The sequence below is a fragment of the Elaeis guineensis genome, chromosome 15, assembly GCF_000442705.2.
Source record: "Elaeis guineensis isolate ETL-2024a chromosome 15, EG11, whole genome shotgun sequence".
NCBI lineage: Eukaryota > Viridiplantae > Streptophyta > Magnoliopsida > Arecales > Arecaceae > Elaeis > Elaeis guineensis.
This window is the reverse complement of record NC_026007.2, coordinates 33,863,078-33,882,536: the sequence shown is the minus strand read 5'-3', so window position 1 is coordinate 33,882,536 and position 19,459 is coordinate 33,863,078.

Below are 19,459 nucleotides of genomic sequence, written 5' to 3'. Positions count from 1 at the left end.
ATATAGGATGCTTCACCCAAGTCCTTCATGGAGAACTGTGATGACAACCAAACTTTTATTCCCTGTAGTGCGGGGATGTCATTCCCGATTAAGAGAATGTCATCCACGTACAAGACAAGGAATACCACAACTGGACCATTTGCCCATTTATAGATGCAGGGCTCTTCTCCATTCTTAACGAAGCCATACATTTTGATCACCTTATCAAAATACATGTTCCAACTCCGAGAAGCTTACTTCAGTCCATAAATGGATCTCTGAAGCTTGCACACCTTGGACTCATCTGTGGATGTAAACCCCTCAGATTGTATCATATACACTTCTTCAGTCAGCTCTCCATTCAAGAAAGCTGTCTTTACATCCATCTGCCAGATCTCATAATCCAGATGGGCAGCTATTGCAAGCATTATCCGAATGGATTTGAGCATTGCCACAGGAAAAAATATCTCGTCATAGTCAATACCATAACATTGACGATACCCCTTGGCGACCAGACGGGCTTTATAGGTCTCCACCTTTCCGTCTGCGCCCCTCTTCCTTTTGAAGACCCATTTACACCCAATGGGTTTAACCTCTTCAGGTGGGTCAACCAATGTCCATACATCGTTGACCTTCATGGACTCCATTTCGGATTTCATGGCTTCAAGCCATTTCTCGGAATCAAGTCTCTGCATTGCATCCATATAGGTGATCGGATCCTCATTATTCTCATCAAGTTCGATGGGATCACCATCCCGGACTAAGAAATCGTAGTATCTATCTGGCTGACGTGGTACTCTACCGGATCACCTTAATGGTGCAGATATATTGGGCTTCGGATCTGATCTAATCATATCCGACTCAGGTTCAGCTATTAGTGTCGGTCCTTCTACCTGTTGAACTTCATCAAGTTCAACCTTAGAGGCAACGGTTCCTTCACCAAGGAACTCTTTTTCTAAAAAGATTGCCTTAAGGCTGACGAACACCTTTTGTTCATCAGCATGACAGAAAAAATATCCTTTTCTCTCTTTGGGATATCCTATGAATGAGCATTTGTCAGACCTAGGTCCAAGTTTGTCTGTGACTAATCGTTTGACATAGGCCGGGCACCTCCAGATCCTAAGGTGTGAAAGTACTGGCTTACGTCCTGTCCATATCTCATATGGAGTCTTAATTACAGATTTACTTGGAACCTTATTTAACAGATAACAGGTCGATTCGAGTGCATATCCCCAGAAGGATATCGGCAAGCTAGCAAAATCCATCATGGATCGGACCATGTCTAACAGAGTCCAATTCCTCCTTTCAGACACACCATTATGCTGTGGTGTTCTTGGAGGAGTCCATTGGGAGAGAATCCCATTCTCTCCTAGATATGTGAGATATTCACTAGAAAGGTATTCTCCTCCTCGATCAGATCGAAGAGTTTTAATACTCTTCCCAGTTTGTTTTTCTACTTCACTTCGGAATCGTTTGAACATTTCAAATGAATCCGACTTATGTTTCATCAGATAGACATATCCATATCGGGATAGGTCATCCGTGAAAGTTATGAAGTAGAAATATCCACCTCTAGCACTGGTGCTCATGGGCCGGCATACATCAGTATGTACTAGGCCCAAGAGCTCAGTAGCTCTCTCACCTTTTCCAGTAAAAGGTGACTTGGTCATTTTATCAAGAAGACAAGACTCACAGGTTGGAAGTGATTCATAATCACTGACTTTAAGGATTCCCTCTTGAGTCAACCTGTTTATTCTATTTTTGTTTATATGACCTAGCCTACAGTGCCATAAGTAGATATCTAACACACTATCTAATCTAGGGTGCTTGCCAGTTGAATAGACTACATTAACAGGTTGTGATAACATATACACACTATTGTTCAAATGTCTATAAAAAATAGTAACACCATTCTTAATGATATTACAAATTTGTTTCTTTATTGAAATTTTATAATCATTTTTGGCCAGAAGGCCTACAGAAATGATATTTAAAAAGAAACTAGGACAGAAATGACAATCATTAAGAACAACGATATGGGATTCAAATATAAGTTTCAAGATTCCTAATGCTAGAACTGGAACTGATCTTCCATCTCCAACGTTCAGGAACCTCTCGCCTTGCTCGAATCTCCTACTGACCTGCAACCCCTACAACGAATTGCAAATATGGTAAGGGCTATCGGTATCCAACACCCAGTTAGTTATATCATAAATAGAGAAATTGCAAGGAGTTATCATATAAATACCTTGCCCAGCAACAACTTGCTACTTTCTCTGCCTGTTCGGGTCTAGGGAGGCAATGTACTGGGGACAGTTTCTCTTCCAGTGCCCCCGCTTCTTGCAAAAGAAGCATTCAGCTTGACTCTTATCGGGTTTGATCTTTTTGATCTGACACTGCATAGATGTCCCAGCCTGAACTTGCACCTTCTTCACTTTCTTCTTCTTGTTCTTCTTCCCTTTCTTAAAGGGTCGAGAATCAGAAGACGAACCTCCCACTAAGTTCACCGACTCCTTATGGAGTTGGTTATCTTTCTCAAAGTTCTGAAGCAACCTCAGTAATCCGTGGTAGTTTACTTCAGGCTTTGTCATTCTATAATGAGTGAGGAATGGGAGATAAGACTTGGGCAGCGAGTTCAATATTGCATCTTTCCCAAGCTGCTCATGCAAGGGAAAGCCGAGCTTGCTCAATCGTTCCATCAGCTCGATCATGTACAATACATGATCAGTGACAGAGGCACCATCCCGCATTTTGGCGTTGAAGATGGCACAACTAGTCTTGTGCCTCTCCATGTCATCGGGTGTGCCAAAGGCATCCTCCAACACTTGAAGCATGTCCTTTGGCTGAGCCGTCTCGAATCTGCGACTGAACTCATCGCTTATAGCAGCCAGCATGATACAGCGCACCGTGGTCCGATCACTGAGCCACTTCTGGTAAGTGTCTCTGACTGTTCCACGTGCATTGACAGCTGGCTCCTCAGGTGCAGGATCCATTATCACATATAGGATCCGTTCATGCTCCAGGACTATCTTCAACTTTTGGTACCAGCTACTGAAGTTGGGTCCCACCAACTTATCATTGTCCAACAATGATCGGAGCGATAGGGAAGTGGCCATATCTGCTCAAAAGAAAACCATAACCTAATTAGTAATTGATTCATTAAACCTAAGGATTTGGACTTTAATCAAAAGGTTTCTCTCACTATTTTATTCGAATTGGTAGCCTCTACCTCCAATTCGAGGAATTATCCTAATTTCTTAGTGGGTACTAGAATCCACTTAGACTGCACACAAGCCCAACTTTGGTTGGCCAACCCATGTACATCTAAGGGTAGGTTCATAATCAATTGTTTCTCTAAACAATTTCTAGTAATTTTAATTTTGCCCCAGAAACCTAATCAGTAGGCTTTGGCCTCCACTGTAAAGATCCAGTTAGGTCCAACCATTAACATGATCAAACTTGGTGTATCTAACCAACGAATGATTAAGCCCAACTTTGGTTGGCTCACCTAACCACCATTAGAGAGACACTTCCAAGTCATCATATGATGAGTGATAATTCCATTAGTCAACAAGCACCAGGCCTTTGGGTCTGCAATGATTATTGAGTTAATGGACTCATTATCAAACACCTTAATGGGAGGCTATGACTCAATTATCTCCATAACTTTATCATTTTAAGGACCTAATAATTTTAGAAGATTTAAATAATATAGAGGATGAGGTCAGATGAACCAGCTTATCATGATCCTCCCACTGGCTTCACCAAGTCAGCTTAAAGGAGACCATTAAAAAGGCTGGTCTAGGAGCACCTAAATCAGTCACACTGATTTACCTAGCTGACATGGGTCAGCTCGAATAGTCAAGTGATCCGATCAAAATATAATTTCACCAAGAGGCCAGGTAAGTTCGATCAGTGGGAGGGTCTGCCAAAGCTTGCCTTAGACACCATCAGAAATGGCCAGGTAAACAGGCTCCCAATTAAAAACCACCGGTCTGGTTTACCTTAGACACCAACTGGTTTAATTAGTTTCGATTAGATCAACCTAACAGTTCGTGCTAGACCGCTTAGCCAAGAATCAAGTCCATTTGGTTCTCGTTAAAGATATGGACTTGACCAACTACAACTATTGTAATTGATCTAGAGAATCCTTGACCTAATCTAAGACAACAATTGATTAGATTTAGTCAATTCTCTAATTAAGTCCATCTTTAATCTAACCATAGGTCTAACCCAATTAATAGACCTAATTTTCACTAACCCATTAACCCAATATGTTATGATTTGTGTCTTAGGTTCTTCAATTCACAATCCTAGAACCTAATCAAACAACTTCTTAATTCTTAATTAAGTTTTGGGCTGAGGGTTGGGTTCAGCTTTTTAAAAAATAATTTTTATATTTGTAAAACAATTTTACAATATGATTCTACCAACCATATTGCATGTTTGATTCATAATCAAGATACAAGTGAATTAAACATGAAACTATTTTAGATCTAATCTAAACAGGTTCATGTAATTGAAACAATTTCAACTTTAAATAATTTATTTGCACAAAAATTATTAACAAAGAGATTTTATTTCAGATTTAAACATCTTTTAAATCTAGTAAATTATAAATTTAATCTAGATCATATCTAAAAAAATTTATGATTAAAGATAGATCTACACAAACTAGGACAACCTTTGCACTGTAAGGGGTAAACCTTACAGCAGGATAACCTTGCAGTTTGTGATTGATCTAAAATTTTAATTTTAGATTTAATAATCAGATTATAAATTAGATCTAATCTAAGAAATAATCTAAGCATGTATAAATAATCATGTAATAAAGAACCTTGCTCTGATACCAATTGTAGGAACCAGATCTAGGGTTTCAGGGTTAGATCTTGAAACTTTTTCAAGATCATACAGTGGAAGACTAAAATAAATCAAAATTTATTTTTTAAAATCAGAGAATCTCTAGATCTAAGATCCTATTACATGATTATTACATAGCATTAAATCAAAAATTAAAATATATAAATATAGCATGAACTACATGTTGATCATATCAACATGTTTCTATACCACATCTAATGTATGTATTAAACAATAGATCAGATCTATTACCTTGCAAGTTAGATGCTCTAACCTCGCTGATCCAGGCTTAAGGATGATGTTGCAAGCCATACACTCATCCGGCCTCTAGGAGTCATCCACACGAGCCCACGAATCTCGATCAGAAATCCTGCTTCAGGAAATCAGCACAGTATGCTAGTACTGCGCTGATCCTTCTTTGATGGTTGATCAGGTACCTCCTTCTTCTTGATTTGGACTCTTCTAAAGATGAAAATTAAAAGGAGGACTTTCAGATCTGAGACACTCTCAGAAAACTCAAGATGGAGGGAGGAAAGATATGAAAACAAAAATCTAGAAGAAGACCCTCTTCTTCTTCACGTTTTTCTCTCTAGACACCCTAACTTGCGTCTTTTATATCTCCACGACCCAAAGGTCTTTCCCTCTGATTTTTGGATGGCACAAGGTCTCTCAAATCTCTATCTTCTCTAAAAATTTCATGAAAATACTCATTTTATACAGAGAGATATGATAGAGTCCTTGTCTAGGTCAAATACCTAGTCAAGGCTTATCCAAACATGGCAAGTTAAGGGGCGCCCAACTCTTGAGCACCTCCTCCATATTTTCGTGCATGGATCACCAGAAAAGGGTGCACAATATGTACCCTAAAATCCATAAAAATTCCAAAAAAAAATTGGATAAATTTGGTGCAAAATTGAAAGGGTTTTGGATTTCTAAAACTCTATCTCATAGAATTCAAAATCCAAACTTATTCCTTTTTGATTTGATCCAAACCACCTTCCATGTAAGAAAGAAGAGAGGAAACCTTTTGTGAATGTGGGAGAGACCTGGGAGAGGGCTTTTGTCACACAAAATAAATGAAGATTGGCGTTGAATAAGAGAGAGGGCGTGGGGAAGGCTTATGTGGCACAAGGTGGAATCCTAGTCTTACTAGGATTCTATCTTATGACTTGTTTTAATTTGGTTTCCCAAACCAAATCAAACCAAAATTAGATCAACCTAATTAAAATAGGTCTTAACCCAATTAAAAACTTAATTTAATTAGATTAAATTAGATTTAAATCTGATTTAATTTTTTAATCAAATTAAAAATTAGATTGACCCAAGTCCTAGTTGAACTAGGACTAGTTTTTCCTTGCACTTGACTTATCCAATAAATCAATTGAATTTGATCTAATCAAGTCCAAAATAAATTTAATTAAATCATATTTAATTAGACTTAATCTCAGCCCATTGGCTTAATCAAATTAAGCCAATTAGTAATCGAATTGCTAATCGATCCTCCTGCAATACTTGCACTGGGTTAAATGTCAATCGTATTGATCATTTAACCCTAGAATGATTCTTAATCATTGATCAACCATCCGATTGGATCATGAACTCTAATGTGTGTGACCTCATAGGTCCGAACCTAAGCCGGTAGCACAGGAACAAATTTTTGTACCAATCGAAGTGACCATCTAGCAATGGTACCCGACGATCGGATAGGTCGAATGTGTAAAACAACATCCTTAGAACCCATGCGGATATAGTTTTCATATAATTTATCCCCTTGACCAAAACGATCATAGGACACCCCAGAGTTCAACTGTCAACTCTGATCAGGTTGTCCACATTGTATTTCAAAATATCAAATCCATCTGATGGATTACCCTGGCCAAGATTTTGCTAAATTGAAATACAGCGACTCATTCTTCTCCAACTCTTGGAGTGGTCAATCCCATCTCGATCACACTCTGACTTCGCAAGTACTTGACTGTGCCCAGAAGTCTTCCGTCCCTGAATTAAAAATTCAGTTAGTCCAGTACCAAAGCACAGTGAGTTGCTTGCAAGTCACTAAGGCGATCTCAAGTCTAAGGGATACTTATACCTATATCCCATCAGAGATATTCTCGACAGCAGAATACTCTGGAGTTGGTCACGTTCAATGATAATGTACCCTTACATCTCACCTGTATGCCATACTAGTGTCTCCACACTCCTTGGTTAAGAGGACAACCAACCCATATGGCCTACAGCGACCTATGCTCGATAGAAGCTATCGTCTTTATTAACAGCTTATCATTTGATCGTGAATAGTTTTAAGGACTAATCGATAAATTCTCTCTTTATCGAACTTAAATAGTCCTAAGGACTTCATCATAACAACGGAGTTCATTAGAAGATGAAAGCTTATGATGAAGATGTCAAATATATTTTATTTATTAACAAATCAATTACAATACTTGGTTGCTCAACCGTCAACAGCTTGACGATTGGCTTTTTGGGATATATTTCCCAACAAACATAAGTCGGATTCATTTGAAATGTTCAAACGATTCCGAAGTGAAATAGAAAAACAAACTGGAAAGAGTATTAAAACTCTTTGATCTGATTGAGGAGGAGAATATCTTTCTAGTGAGTTTCTCACATATCTAGGAGAGAATGGGATTCTCTCCCAATGGACTCCTCCAGGAATACCACAGCATAATGGTGTGTCTGAAAGGAGAAATCAGACTTTGTTAGACATAGTCCGATCCATGATGGGTTTTGCCAGCTTGCCAATATCCTTCTGGGGATATACACTCGAATCGGCCTGTTATCTGTTAAATAGGATTTCAAGTAAGTCTGTAATTAAGACTCCATATGAGATATGGACAGGACGTAAGCCAGCACTTTCACACCTTAGGGTCTGGGGGTGCCCGACCTATGTCAAACGATTAGTCACAGACAAACTTGGACCTAGGTCTGACAAATGCACATTCATCGGGTACCCCAAAGAGACCAAAGGATATTTTTTCTATCATGCTAATGAACAAAAGGTGTTTGTCAGCCTTAAGGCAATCTTTTTAGAAAAGGAGTTCCTCGGTGAAGGAACCGTTGTCTCTAAGGTTGAACTTAATAAAGTTCAACAGGTAGAAGGACCGACACCAATAGCTGAACCTGAGTCGGATTTGATTAGATCAGATCTGAAGCCCAATGTACCTGTATCATTAAGACGATCCGATAGAGTACCATGTCAGCCAAACTGATACTATAGTTTTTTGGTCCGGAACGATGATCCCATCGAACTCGATGAGAATGATAAGAATCCGATCACTTATATGGATGCAATGCAGAGACCTGATTTCGAGAAATAGCTTGAAGCCATGAAATCCAAAATGGAGTCCATGAAGGTCAACAATGTATGGACATTGGTTGACCCACCTAAAGGGGTTAAACCCATTGGGTGTAAATGGGTGTTCAAAAGGAAAAGAGACGCAGACGAAAAGGTGGAGACCTATAAAGCCCGTCTGGTTGCCAAGGGGTATCGTCAATGTTATGGTATTGATTATGATGAGATATTTTTTCTTGTGGCAATGCTTAAATCCATTCGGATAATACTTGCAATAGCTGTCCATCTGGATTATGAGATCTGGCAAATGGATGTAAAGACAGCTTTTCTGAATGGAGAGCTGACCGAAGAAGTGTATATGATACAACCTGAAGGGTTTACATCCACAGATGAGTCCAAGGTGTGCAAGCTTCAGAGATCCATTTATGGATTGAAGTAAGCTTCTCAGAGTTGGAACATGCATTTTGATAAGGTGATCAAAATGTATGGCTTCGTTAAGAACGGAGAAGAGCCCTGCATCTATAAATAGGCAATGGTCCAGTTATGGTATTCCTTATCTTGTACATAGATGACATTCTCTTAATCGAGAATGACATCCCCGCACTACAGGGAATAAAAGTTTGGTTGTCATCATAGTTCTCCATGAAGGACTTGGGTGAAGCATCCTACATCCTAGAGATGAAGATCTATAGGGATAGATCTAAAAAGATGCTTGGGTTATCCCAGTCCACATATATAGACACTGTGCTGAAGAGGTTCAGCATGGAGAATTTCAAGAAGGGCTATCTACCAATAGGCCATGAAATTTCTCTCTCTAAGAAGGATTGTCCGACAACTCCTGAAGAGAGAGAGCGTATGAGTAGAGTCCCATATGCTTCGATCGTGGGATCTATCATATACGTCATGACATGTACAAGACCAGATGTGGCATGCTCACTAGGAGTAGTGAGTAGATACCAATCTGATCCTGGAGAAAACCACTGAAAAGTGGTTAAAGCCATCTTTAAGTATTTGAGAAATACTAAGGACAAATGGTTGGTTTATGGCGAGTCAGATTTGAAACTTGTGGGGTTTACAGACTTCAGCTTTCAATCTGACCATGATGACAGCAGAAATGTGTCGAGTTATATCTTTACTCTGAATGGTGGAGCTATCTGCTGGAAGAGTTTCAAGCAGCATACTGTGGCAGACTGTTTGTGAAGTGGAGTACATCGCAGCATCGGATGCCACGAAGGAAGCTGTGTGGCTGAGAAAATTCATCACTAAGCTCAAAGTAGCACCCTCCCTCGATGATCCGATCCTAATCTACTGCGACAGCACTGGTGCCATAACTCAGGAGAAAGAACACAAAGCACACTAGCGGACGAAGCACATTTTGCGTCGCTTCCACCTGATCCGGGAGATCATGGATCGAGGTGACGTCGACCTTCAGAAGATCAATGGAAAGGAGAACCTGATCGACCCCTTCATTAAAGCCCTAACGATAAAAGAGTTCGACAACCACAAGCCGAAGATGGGTATTAGATACTGTGCCGAGTGGCTTTAGGACAAGTGAGAGTTGTTGGAAAATATATCCCAAAAGTCAATCGTCAAACTGTTGATGGTTAAGCAACCAAATATTGTAATTGATTTGTTAATAAATAAAATATATTTTTGGTATTTTCATCATAAGCTTTTATCTTCTAATGAACTCCGTTGTTATGATGAAGTCTTTAGGACTATTTAAGTTCGATAAAGAGAGAATTTATTGATTAGTCCTTAAAACTGTTCACGACCAAATGATAGGTTGTTAATAAGGATGACAGCTTCTATCGAGCATAGGTCGTTGTAGGCCATATGGGTTGGTTGTCCTCTTAACCAAGGAGTGTGGAGACACTGGTATGGCATACAGGTGAGATGTAAGGGTACATCATCATTGAACATGACCAACTCCAGAGTATTCTGCTGTCGAAAATGTCTCTGATGGGATATAGGTATAAGTATCCCTTAGACCTGAGATCACCTCAGTGACTTGCAAGCAACTCACTGTAGTTTGGTACTGGACTAACTGAATTTCTAATTCAGTGACAGAAGGCTTCTGGGCATAGTCAAGTACTTGCGAAGTCAGAGTGTGATCGAGATGGGATTGACCACTCCAAGAGTTGGAGAAGAATGAGTCACTGTATTTCAATTTAGCAAAATCTTGGCCAGGGTAATCCATCAGATAGATTTGATATTTTGAAATACAATGTGGACAACCTGATCAGAGTTGGCGGTTGAACTCTGAGGTGTCCTATGAGTATTTTGATCAGGGGGATGAATTATATGAAAACTATATCCGCATGGGTTTTAAGGATGTTGTTCTATACATTCGACCTATCCGATCGTCGGGTACCATTACTAGATGGTCACTTCGATTGGTATAAAAATTTATTTCTATACTACCGACTTAGGTTCGGACCTATGAGGTCACACACATTAGAGTTTATGATCTGATCGGATGGTTGATCAACGATTAAGAATCGTTCTAAGGTTAAATGATCAATACGATTGACATTTAACCTAGTGCAAGTGTTGCAGGAGGATTGATTAGCAATTCGATTGCTAATTGGCTTAATTTAATTAAGCCAATAAGCTGAGATTAAGTCTAATTGAATATGATTTAATTAGATTTGATTTGGGCTTGATTGGATCAAGTTCAATTGGTTTATTGGATAAGCCAAGTGCAAGGAAAAAACTAATCCTAGTTCAATTAGGACTTGGGTCAATCTAATTTTTAATTTGATTAAAAAATTAAATCAGATTTAAATATAATTTAATCTGATTAAATTAGATTTTTAATTAGGTTAAAACTTATTTTAATTGGGTTGATCTAATTTTGGTTTGATTTGGTTTGAGAAGCCAAATTAAAACAAGTCATAAGATAGAATCCTAGTAAGACTAGGATTCCACCTTGCGCCACATAAGCCCCCCCATGCCCTCTCTCTTATTCCACGCCAATCTCTTCTTATTTTGTGTGACAAAAGCCCTCTCCCAGGTCTTTCATACATGGAAGTGGTTGTGGATCAAATCAAAGTAGGAATATGTTTGGATTTCAAATTCTATGAGATAGAGTTTTAGAAATCCAAAACTCTTTCTTTTTTGCATCGAATTTATCCAAATTTTTTTTGAGATTTTTATGGCTTTTAGGGAACATATTGTGCACTTTTTTTTGGTGGTCCATGCACAAAAATAAGGAGGAGGAGCCCAAGAGTTGGGCACCCCTTATCTTGCCATGTTTGGATAAGCTTTGACTAGGTATTTGACTAAGACAAAGACTCTAACATATCTCTCTCTATAAAATGAGTTTTTTCATGAAATTTTCAAAGAAGATAGAGATTTGAGATACCTTTTGGGGCATCTAAAAATCAAAGAGAAAGACCTTTGGATCATGGAGATATAATAGACACAGGACAGGGTGTCTAGGAGAGAGTAAAGAGAAGAAGAGGGTCTTCTTCTAGGGTTGTTAGTTTCATCTCTTCCCTTCCTCCATCTTGAGTTTTCTATGAGCGTCTTAGATCTGAAACTCCTCCTCCTACTTCTTATCTTTGGAAGAGTCCAAATCAAGAAGAAGGAGGCACCTGATCAACCATCGAAGAAAGATCAGCACAGTACTAGCATACTGTGCTGATTTTCTGAAGCAGGACTTTTGATCGAGATTCGTGGGCTCGTGTGGATGACTCCTAGAGGCCGGATATGTGTGTGGCTCGCAACATCATCCTCAAGCCTGGATCAATAAGGTTAGAACATCTAACTTGCAAGGTAATAGATCTGATCTATTGTTTAATACATACATTAGATGTAGTATAGAAACATGTTGATATGATCAACATGTAGTTCATGCTCTATATATTTTAATTTTTGATTTAATGCTATGTAATAATTATGTAATAAGATCTTAGATCTAGAGATTCTCTGATTTTAAAAAATATATTTTAATTTATTATAGTCTTTCGCTGTCTGATCTTGAAAAAATTTTAAGATCTAACCCTGAAACTTTAGATCTAGTCCCTTCATAACCTAGTGCAAGTGTTGCAGGAGGATCGATTAGCAATTTGATTACTAATTGGCCTAATTTGATTCAGTCAATGGGCTGAGATTAAATCTAATTGAATATGATTTAATTAGATTTGGTTTGGGCTTAATTGGATCAAGTCTAATTAGTTTATTGGATAAGCCAAGTACAAGAAAAAATTAGTCCTAGTTCAATTAGGACTTGGGTCAATCTAATTTCTAATTCAATTAAAAAATTAAATCTGATTTAAATCTGATTTAATCTCATTAAATTAGGTTCTTAATTAGGTTAAGACCTATTTTAATTGGATTGATTTGGTTTTGGTTTGATTTGGTTTGAGAAACTAAATTTGAACAAGTCATAGATTGAATCCTAGTAAGACTAGGATTCCACCTTGCGCCACCTTAGCCCCCCATGCCCGCTCTCTCTTATTTTGTGCAACAAAACTTTCTCTCCCAGGCCTTCACGCATACCCAAAGCTTTCCTCTCTTTCTCTCTTACATGGAATGTGGTTGTGGACCAAGTCAAAGTAGAAATTTGTTTGGATTTCAAATTCTATGAAATAGAATTTTAGGAAACCACAACTCTCCTTATGGCACTAATTTTACCCAGATTTTTTTTGAAATTTTTGTGACTTTTATGGCATATATTGTGCACCCTTTGCTAATAGTCCATGGCAGAAAAAGAAGGAGGGGGCGCCCAAGAGTTGGGCACCCCTTTTCTTACCCCGTTTGGATTTTTCTTGACTAGGTATTTGACCTAGACAAGGATTCTTCATATCTCTTTGTTTAAAATAAATGTCTTTTTGAGATTTTTGTGGATTATAGAACATTGAGAGACCTTTGAGGCATATGAAAATCAATGAGAAAGAGTTTAGGGGCATGGAGATATAATAGATACAAAAATATGTATCTGGGTTAGAGCAAAGAGAAGAAGAAGAGGGTCTTCTTCTAGGGTTGCTGTGTTCACCTCTTTTCTTCCTCAATCTGTGAGTTTTCTGAGAGTATCTCACATCTAAAACTCCTTCTCCTACTTCTTATCTTTAGAAGAGTTCAAATCAAAAAGGAGGCATCTGATCGACCATTGAAGAAGAATCAGCACAGTCCTAGCATACTGTGCTGATTTTCTGGATCAAAACTTCTGATCATGATTCGTGGGCTCATGTGGATGACTCCTAGAGGCCAGATGTGTGTATAGCTTGCAACATCATCCTCAAGCCTGGATCAGCAAAGTTAGAACGTCTAACTTGCAAGGTAATAGATCTGATCTATTATATTTTACATACATTAGATGTAGCATAGAAACATGTTGATATGATCAACATGTAGTTCTTGCTCTTTATATTTAAATTTTTGATTTAATACCATGTAATAATTATATAATAAGATTTAGATCTAAGAATCCTCTAATTTTATAAGATAAATTTTGATTTATTTTAGTCTTTCACTACCTGATCTTGAAAAAGTTTCAAGATCTAATCCTGAAACCCTAGATCTGGTTCCTTCAATTGGTATCAGAGCCTAGGTTGTTTATTACATGATTATTTATACATACTTAGATTATTTCTTAGATTAGATCTAATTTATAATCTGATTGTTAAATCTGAAATTAAAATTTTTAGATCAATCACGAACTGTAGGTTGTCCTGCTGTAAGGTTTACCCCTTACAGTGCAAAGGTTATCCTAGTTCGTGTAGATCTATCTTTGATCATAAATTTGTTAGATATGATCTAGATTAAATTTATGATTTATTAGATTTAAAAGATGTTTAAATCTAAAATAAAATCTCTTTAATAATTCTTGAAAAAGAACCATCATATATTTGTCTGAAAAATTTGCACAATTTAAAGTTAAAATTATTTCAATTACATGAACCTGTTTAGATTAGATCTAAAGTAGTTTCATACTTATTTCACTTGCATTTTGATTATGAATCAAACATGCAACTTGGTTGGTAGAACCATTTTATAAAAATATTTTATAAATATAAAAATTATTTTCGAAAAGTCAAACCCCAACCCTCAGCCCAAAATTTAATTGAGAATTAAGAAGTTGTTTGATTAGATTCTAGGATTGTGAATTGAAGAACCTAAGATACAAACCATAACACATTGGGTTAATGGGTTAGTGGGAATTAGGTCCATTAATTGGGTTAGACCTAAGATTAGATTAAAGATGGACTTAATTAGAGAATTGACTAAATCTAATCAATTGTTGTCTTAGATTAGGTCAAGGATTCTCTAGATCAATTACAATAGTTGTAGTTGGTCAAGTGCATGTCTTTAACGAGAACCAAATGGACTTGATTCTTAGCTAAGCGATCTAGCACGAACTGTTAGGTTGATCTAATCGAAACTAATTAAACCAGTTGGTATTTAAGATAAACCAGACCGATGATTTTTAATTGGCAGCCCGCTTATCTGGCTATTTCTGATGGTGTCTAAGGCAAGCTTTGGCAGACCCTCCCATCGATCCAACTTACCTGGCCTCTTGGTGAAATTATGTTTTGATCGGATCACTTGACTATTCGAGCTGACCCATGTCAGCTAGGTAAATCAGTGTGACTGATTTAGGTGCTCCTAAACCAGCCCTTTTGATGGTCTCCCTTAAGCTAACTTGGTGAAGCTAGTGGGAGGATCATGATAAGCTGGTTCTTCTGACCTCCTCTAAATCAATTAAATCTTCTAAAATTATTAGGTCCTTAAAATAAAATAGTTATGGTGGTAACTAGATCATAGCGTCCCATTAAGTGGATGATAATGGGTCCATCAGTTGGATAATCATTGGAGGCCTAAAGGCTTGGTGCTTATCGACTGATGGAATTATCATTCATAATATGATTTCTTGATTGCATCTTTCTAAATGGTGGTTAGGTTAGCCAACTAAAGTTGGGCCTAATCATTCATTAGCTAGATGGGCCAAGTATGGTCATGTTAATGGTTGGACCTAACTAGACCTTTTCAATAGAGGCCAAAGCCTACTGATTAGGGACTGGAGCAAAATTTAATTTACTAAAAATTATTTAAAAAAATAATTGATTATGAACCTATCCTTAAATGTATATGGGTTGGCCAACCAAAGTTGGGCTTGTGTGCAGTCTAAGTGGATTCTAGTACCCACTAAGGAATTAGGATAATTCTTCGAATTGGAGGTAGAGGCTACCAATTCGAAAAAAATAGTGGGAGAAATTTTTTGATTAAAGTCTAAATCTTTAGGTTTAATGAATCAATTACTAATTAGGTTATGATTTTTCTTTGTGCAGATATGGCTACTTTTCTATCACTCTGATCATTGTTGGACAATGATAAGTTGTGGGACCCAACTTCGGTAGCTGGTTTCGAAAGTTGAAGATAGTCTTGGAGCATGAACGGATCCAATATGTGATAACGGATCCTATACCTGAGGAGCCAGCTGCCAATGCATGTGGAACAGCCAGAGATACTTATCAGAAGTGGCTCAGTGATCGGACCATGATGCGCTGCATCATACTGACTGTCATGAGCAACGAGTTCAATCGCAGATTTGAGACGGCTCAACCAAAGAACATGCTTCAAGTGTTGGAGGATGCCTTTGGCACACCCGATAACGTGAAAAGGCACAAGATTAGTTATGCCATCTTCAACGTCAAAATACGGGATGGTGCCTCTGTCACTGATCATGTATTATACATGATCGAGCTGATGGAGTATTTGAGCAAGCTCAGCTTTTCCTTGCATGAGCAGCTTGGGAAAGATGCAATACTGAACTCGCTGCCCAAGTCTTATCTCCCATTCCTCACTCATTATAGAATGACAAAGCTTGAAGTAAACTACCATGGGTTACTGGAGTTGCTTCAGAACTTTGAGAAGGATCACCAACTCCACAAGGAGTCGGTGAACTTAGTGGGAGGTTCATCTTCTGATTCTCGACCCTTTGAGAAAGGAAAGAAGAACAAGAAGAAGAAAGTGAAGAAGGTGCAAGTTTAGGCTAGGATATCAGTGTAGAGCCAGACCAGAAAGATCAAGCCCGATAAGAGTCAAATTGAACACTTTTTTTGCAAGAAGCGGGGGCACTGGAAGAGGAACTGTCCTCAGTACATTGCCCCCTGGACCCAAACAGGCAGAGAAAGAAGCAAGCTGTTACTGGGCAAGGTATTTATATGATAACTCTTTGCAATTTTTCTATTTGTGATATAACTGACTGGGTATTGGATACTGATAGCCCTTACCATATTTGCAATTCATTATAGGGGTTGCAGGTCAGTAGGAGATTCGAGTAAGGCGAGAGGTTCCTGAACGTTGGAGATGGAAGACCAGTTTCAGTTCTAGCATTAAAAATCTTAAAACTTGTATTTGAGTCTCATACCATTATTCTTAATGATTGTCATTTCTGTCCTAGTTTCTTTTTAAATATTATTTCTGTAGGCCTTCTGCCAAAAATGATTATGAAATTTCAATAAAGAAATAAGTATGTAATATCATTATGAATGGTGTTACTATTTTTTATGAACATTTGAACAATGGTGTGTATATGTTATCACAACCTGTTAACGTAGTCTATTCTATTGGCAAGCATCCTAAATTAGATAGTGTATCAGATATCTACTTATGGCACTGTAGGCTAGGTCATATAAACAAGTATAGGATAAACAGGTTGACTCAAAAGGGGATCCTCGAAGTCAGTGATTGTGAATCACTTCCAACCTGTGAGTCCTGTCTTCTTGATAAACTGACCAATCACCTTTAACTGAAAAAGGTGAGAGAGCTACTGAGCTCTTGGGCTTAGTACATGCTGATGTATGCGGGCTCATGAGCACAAGTGCTAGAGGTGGATCTTTCTACTTCATCACTTTTACGGATGATCTATCCAGATATGGATATGTCTATCTGATGAAACATAAGTCGGATTCATTTGAAATGTTCAAACGATTCCGAAGTGAAGTAGAAAAATAAACTGGGAAGAGTATTAAAACTCTTCGATCTGACCGAGGAGGGGAATACCATTTTGGTGAGTTTCTCACATATCTAGGAGAGAATGAGATTCTCTCCTAATGGACTCCTCCAGGAACACCACAGCATAATGGTGTGTCTGAAAGAAGAAATCGAACTCTGTTAGACATGGTCCGATCCATGATGGATTTTGCCAACTTGCTGATATCCTTCTGAGGATATGCACTCGAATCGGCCCATTATCTGTTAAATAAGGTTCCAAGTAAGTCTGTAATTAAGACTCTATATGAGATATGGACAGGGTGTAAGCCAGCACTTTCACACCTTAGAGTCTGGGGATGTCCGACCTATGTCAAATGGTTAGTACAGATAAACTTGGACTTAGGTCTGACAAATGCACATTCATAGGGTACCCCAAAGAGATCAAAAGATATTTTTTCTATCATGCTGATGAACAAAAGATGTTCGTCAACCTTAAGGCAACCTTTTTAGAAAAGGAGTTCCTTGGTGAAGGAACTGTTGCCTCTAAGGTTGAACTTGATGAAATTCAACAGGTAGAAGGACCGACATCAATAGCTGAACCTGAGTCGGATTTGATTAGATCAGATCCGAAGCCCAATGTACTTACACCATTAAGGCGATCCGGTAGAGTACCGCATCAGCTGGATAGATACTACGATTTTTTGATCCGAGATGGTGATCCCATCGAACTCGATGAGAATGATGAGGATCCGATCACCTATATGGATGCAATGCAAAGATCTAATTCTGAAAAATGACTTGAAGCCATGAAATCTGAAATAGAATCCATGAAAATCAATGATGTATGGACATTGGTTGACCCACCTGAAGGAGTTAAACCTATTGGGTGTAAATGGGTCTTCAAAAGAAAGAGGGGCATAGACAGAAAGGTGGAGACCTATAAATCCCATCTGGTTGTCAAGGGATATCGTCAACATTATGGTATTGACTATAACGAGACGTTCTCCCCTGTGGCAATACTCAAATCCATTCGGATAATGCTTGCAATAGCTGTCCATCTGGATTATGAGATCTGACAGATAGATATAAAGATAGCTTTCCTGAATGGAGAGCTAATCGAAGAGGTGTCTATGATACAACCTGAGGGGTTTACATCCACAGATGAGTCTAAGGTGTGCAAGCTTCAGAGATCCATTTATGGATTGAAGCAAGCTTTTCGGAGTTGGAACATATATTTTGATAAGGTGATCAAAACGTATGACTTCGTTAAGAACAGAGAAGAGCCCTACATCTATAAATGAGTAAATGATCCAATTGTGGTATTTCTTATCTTGTACATGGATGATATTCTCTTAATCAGGAATGACATCCCCGCACTACAGAAAATAAAAGTTTGGTTGTCATCGCAGTTCTCCATGAAGGATTTGGGTGAAGCATCTTACATCCTAGGGATGAAGATCTAAAGGGATAAATCTAAAAGGATGCTTGGGTCATCCCAGTCCACATACATAGACACTGTGCTGAAGAGGTTCAGCATGGAGAATTTTAAGAATGACTATCTATCGATAGGTCATAAAATTTTTCTCTCTAAGAAGGATTGTCTGACAACTCCTGAAGAGAGAGAGCGAATGAGTAGAGTCCCATATGCTTTGATCGTGGGATCTATCATGTACGTCATGATATGTACAAGGCCAGATGTGGCATACTCACTAGGAGTAGTGAGTAGATACCAATCTGATCCTGAAGAAAGCCACTGGAAAGTGGTTAAAGCCATCCTTAAGTATTTGAAAAATACTAAGGACCAATGGTTGGTTTATGGTGAGTCAGATCTGAAACTTGTGGGGTTCACAGACTCCAGCTTTCAATCTGACCATGATGACAGCAGAAGCATGTCGGGTTATATCTTTACTCCGAATGGTGGAGTCATCTGCTAGAAGAGTTCCAAGCAGCATACTATGGCAGACTCTGTTTGTGAGGCAGAGTACATCACAGCATTGGATGTCATGAAGAAAGCTGTGGATGAAAAAATTCATCATCGAGCTCGAAGTAGCACCCTCCTTCGGTGGTCCGATCCTGCTCTACTACAATAGCACTGGTGCCATAGCTCAGGCGAAGGAACCCAAAGCACACCAGCAGACGAAGCATATTTTGCACCGCTTCTACTTGGTCCGAGAGATCGTGGATCGAGGTGACGTCGATCTTCAGAAGATCGACGAAAAGGAGAACCAGGCTGACCCCTTCACTAAAGCCCTGGCGATAAACAAGTTCGACAACCACAAGTCAAAGATGGGTATTAGATACTGTGCCGAATGACTTTAGGACAAGTGAGAGTTGTTAGAAAATATGTCTCAAAAGTCAATCGTC